Consider the following 5,446-nt stretch of genomic DNA (forward strand, 5'->3'; position numbering starts at 1 on the left):
GATATTCTCTGGTTTGCCTTTGATGCAGTGTTTCATAAAAGGTTCAACTGAGCCCTCGTCCCACACCCCCCCCCCCCCCACCCATCCCACCCCCCTTCGCCTCCCTGTCTTCTCCTGCACAGATGCAAACTCCAATTTCCTCCAAGGGGAACTGGGAAGTGCTACAGTGTGTGTTTGCGTGCATGCTCTCAGTATAACAGTCTGGGATGTCATAAAGTGTGTTGTGTGTGTGTGTGTGTTTAATGTTTGGTGTGTTTGTTCCAGTATGTGAGTGCATGTGGCAGTGTCAGTAATCTGTGTGTGTTTGTGAATGTGTTTTTTTTGCATTCATATAAAAGAGAGAGACAGAGGAGGGGTGGAGAGAGCTCTTGCTCTATAAAAGGAATAGAATCACCTGGAGACAGAGCGCTGAGCCTGAGCCTGTGTGTGTGTGTGCGTGCGTGCGTGCAAGTCTGCATGTGTGTGTGTGTGTGTGTTTTCAGCCAGTTCCAGCACAATATCCCGGCATTCAACCCGCCCCAGGGACAGTGGTGCATCCCACCAGACGCACAGTAGCATTATTCATCTCTGAAACCCAAGTTGGGATGTGCGTGCGTGCATGTGTGTGTGTGTGTGAGTAGGCATATTTGTGTTTATATATGCTGGTCCACAGCTTTTGGCAGTCCCTAAAATATACACACATAACATACAGCACACACACACACACACACACTGAATCTATAGATTCCCCCGGAGATTCTGTCCTCCCTCCTACCTTTCTACCTCCCCTGCCTGCAGCCTACTTGTGCTTCACCCTGGGTGATGTGTGTGTGTGTGTGTGTGTGTGTGTGTGTGTGCATGTATGTGTGAGAATACTTGTTTATACAATGACCTAAATAAGATGCTTATAGGAGACGAGGGGAGGGATTCTGCCAGACCAAGCTTGCCGAGCACAGCAGAGAGGATTGACCAAGACGCACATCTCTATTGGGATCTAGTGTTGTGCTGCCAAATGTCTGTCTGTCCACATGGTGTGTGTTTATCAGCACTCTTCTCTTCCACAATGGGCTGTTCTGGTGAGCAATTAATTGGATTCTTTAGTGTATGTATCTCTCATTCAAAACAAAGCAAACAAATAAGAGAAATCTCTCTCCCCCATCAATTTACTTCAGTCCTCCTCTTCCTCCTCCTCCTGCCCCTCCTTCTCCTCTGTCGTCTCTGCCGTACCCACACACACACAACACATACATGTGTGTATGCGAGTGGGGTCGTCATTCTGGTCACGTCTCCTCTCCACCTCCACATTGCACCTCCTCCTTCCACCTCTATCTTCTACGGAGAGCGCAGGCATTGTGTGGTTGGTCCACTGCTGTATTTGTGAATGCACCATGTCACGTCACACTGCTCCCCTCCTCAGCAGGGGTCACAGAGGAGAGAGGACGAAGGACACATGCTGAGATCGCCAAATCGTCTCTGTTGTTCTGCCTGTCTGTGTGTCTGTTTATTAGGTAGCGCTTTCATCGATTTTGCTGCTGTTTGAGCACAGTGAAAGAGGGATGGAGGGGAAGCAAGCACACATATCGCTCACTGGCTGCCTGCCGTTTGCACACATGCACGCACAGCAAGACACCCACGTTGACTGTTTCTTGTTTTCTTGTGTTTGTTTCCCCCACTTACTTTCTTTCTTTCTTTCTGTGTAATGTGGAAGACAACAAGGCATTGTGGAGTCAGATGAGGCTGGGGTGGGGGGGGATGAAGGGATTGAGAGCAGAGGGGAAGGAGTGATGGAATGATAAGTTTGAAGAGGAGGAGAAGGGGGTGCTGAAGACAGAGGAGGATAGATGATTTACTGAGTGGGCTTTACAACCTGGGCTCCTGGGAAATATGAGCTGTAGCAATCACCACACACACGCACACACACACACACACACACACATACACACACACACACAGATGTATACATGCAAAATGGTAGATTGTGCTCAAGCTTACAAGGCGATGGGCTCCATAATTAGCCAAATGCTTCACCTCCACAGATGAACATGAGCTGCTAGACATGTGATTGATTACCTAGGGCTCTGCCCACTTCAAATCTTATCAAGCCAGCTGCTCTCATAACCGGCTTTATTGTCACTGTACATTTGTAAACCTTAAACTGATATCAGAGTTTGAATGTTTGTGCACCTATGTGCGTTTAAAAAAAATTTGACCCATGAGGACATTGTCATATCTCAAGCACTGGAGTGGGTCTGTCTGTAAAAAAAATATTGGCAGGAAGGAAGGACAGGAGGAGAGGAGTGTAAGGGAGGGAGGGAAGGGTGAAGGAGGAGAGGAGGGTGAATATGATTGTTCCGCTGGATGGTTCATAATGCGCAGAGCTGCGACTGGTTACAGTCCCCCCTTCATTCTTTTTTTATCCTCTCTCCCTCTCTTTCATCGCATCATCTTCAGAGGCAGCTTGAGATGGGATTTATCTTCTTTCTCTCTACGTGCACACACGTGCGCGCGCACACACACACACACACACACACACACACACACACACACACACACACACACACACACACACACACACACACACACACACACACACACACACACACACACACACACACACAAACAGACAGCTCTCTCGTTCCATCAACTCTGGCTCTGAATCACTTTCGCTTCAAATCTTTTTCCTGCTCTCTGTCTATCTGACACACAAACAAACACACATATGCAAATGCACGCACACACACACACACACACACACACACACACACACACACACACACACACACACACACACACACACACACACACACACACACACACACACACACACACACACACACACACACACATACACCTCCCTGCCTTATCCACACCTCCCATACACACAGAGACAGACACACACACATAAATGGAGGCATACTGAGTGGAGGGATGGAGCGTCTCCCTGCGTGTTTACCTCCCCAGTCATCCTGGTTAATTATGCATGCAGAGGCAGTTTGCTGGGGAGGTGGAGCGGCCTGGGAGGAAACACACACATACGCACTCACCCCATCACACATATTCACAAACAGTCGCACTTCACCACCACCGCCACAACCGGAATCATCACAACACGCCCCAGCACCAAAGACACCAAAGCTCAGCTCACATGCTCCTCGACAACCCGACAACGCACTCGAAAATAAGCCAAACATGCCATGCTCTCTGCCCATGTCTAACACATCTGCCTTTACACCCTGCTTAACACCGCAGGCACTAAAATAACACAGCAGCCAATCAGCACGCCGCTACCCCCTTCCTCATTATGCACACTTCAGCAAGGCACAGAGACGGTTCAGATGCCTCCAACGGTCCAGGCTGCCTGTGCGAGTGTGCGTATCCTCCCCTCTCTGTGGACGCTGTGCCCTTTTACTTGATAACCGCAGGTCCAACACACATAGACAGACATACAGATGGACACACATCTTCTCTCTGTCTCTCTTCTCCTTTTCTTCTCTGCAGTGTCTGGCCAGGGCTGTGTGGGTGGGTTTCTACCCATGGGAGAGGCTCAGGAGATGGAGGAAGCCAATATCTGCTCTGACATTTGTCAGTGTCCCGTTGTCATGACACACAGCTGGAGGTCACGGGGGGTCACCAGCAGCTGGTCACATAGATTATAGGAAGAGACATGGGTGGGGGTGGTGGAGACCTGCCATTGACACTCACAGACAGAAAGACTGACACATGGACAGATGGTACTTTGAGCCTACCGGACAGGTGGCAAATAAATTCAATTGGAGGGCTGACAGTGAGGGAGGTACGTGTACGTAAGCATCTATTGGACATATGGAAGTTGTTGGTCATGTCCAACATAGATGTCATGGTTTGCGAAAACAATGAAAATATGTCATTTATCACTGAGAAACATAGAACTCTCCTTGATTCTGCTATTTTTTCTGCAATTCATCATCTCCATCTGTTTGGCAATTTTCCTCTCTCATGCCAGCTCAATGTGATACGCTGGTATCAAAGTTATAAAAAAACAACAATAATATCACCAGATACGTGTGGATGAGAATGAGTTCAGCTCTGTGTTTTTCTACCAAAGTCAGTTTTCCTTCGATTAAATCCAGCATTTTCTTTTTTGTTGGAACGTATCTGCCTGGGCTTTGAGGCTGAAAGGGCTCAATTGTCTTGTCCAGGTCGATCTGGGAGACCATTTTGGTTCAGTGGGGATGTGTGTGTGTGTGTGTGTGTGTGTGTGTGTGTGTGTGTGTGTGTGTGTGTGTGTGTGTGTGTGTGTGTGTGTGTGTGTGTGTGTCTTTCTCTCTCCTCTCTCTCTTTCTATGTGTGTGTGTGTGTGGTGTCTGTGAGGTGCAACTGTCTCGTCTCGGGGGTTTAGGATGACTCATCGACATTCACAGACATAGCTGTCTGTTTCATCTCTGATGAAGATGACACTCTAGACATAAATGTCTGCATGCACGCGCGCACACACACACACACACACACACATAAAGTCATGAACACCAACCACGCACTCAAAACAGACATTACTCAGATCCAGAGACCTGGAAGAAGAGATGAGGGAACTCTTGACTGCAGACAAAACAGACAGACACACACACACTGCTGCAGCTTCAGCATGAAAGAATAAATAAAGGTCAGAGAGAGAGAGAGAGAGGCAGATGTGTCCGACTGTGAACGAGAGAGAAATGCATCAGCCGCTACAGTTATCTGCTTTGCTTTGCGGTTGAGGTTTAGAATTCCTATTTGGCTCTCAAAGCAGGACGCAGAGGCGATGTTATCCCTCTATAGTGGAGAACGACATCCTCTCTCTGTCTCTGGGACCAAAAAGGGAGAAATCCAATTCATTAAGAAGGCTGGGCTGGATGGTGTGTGGACGTCTATCTGTATCTCTCTATCGCCCTTCTGACAGGTTGGTGATGTCCGCTGACCTTTCAGAGAGGAGCAACCTCACACTGGGACGTGTTACGCCATAAAAACAACAAGAGGAGGAGGAAAAACAGGGTCCACAGTCACCATGGCAACGGCAGAGCCACTCAGTTCAGTGAAAACCTTGAGTATTCATGTGGCGTGAAGAAATCACACAAGTAAACCCGTAAAACACATCGGGGTGTATGTGGGTGTGATATGTAGGGGGGGGGGGGTTAGGGGTGTACACATGCATGCTGTAAATCAGAGGCTCTCACACATAAACATATACGAGCAAACAAACACAAAGACAGATTAGGAAAATCATACAGCAGTTAGTTACTGGTGTCTATTGACAGATTTTCAAAATAAAAGATGATTTTATGTAGGCTAGTGAAGATCTTTTTTAAAATCAGTCTTTTGATCATGAGTTTGATTATCATGCTGATGAGACAAATCTCAAGTCATAGCTGCAAAGAAATCAAAGCTGTTAACTCAAATTAACTGAATTCAATTTGAAAACAAATGCCTTAATTGGTTATTTAAATGCTGACAT

The sequence above is a fragment of the Trachurus trachurus genome (genome assembly GCF_905171665.1).
Source record: "Trachurus trachurus genome assembly, chromosome: 8".
Classification (NCBI taxonomy): domain Eukaryota; kingdom Metazoa; phylum Chordata; class Actinopteri; order Carangiformes; family Carangidae; genus Trachurus; species Trachurus trachurus.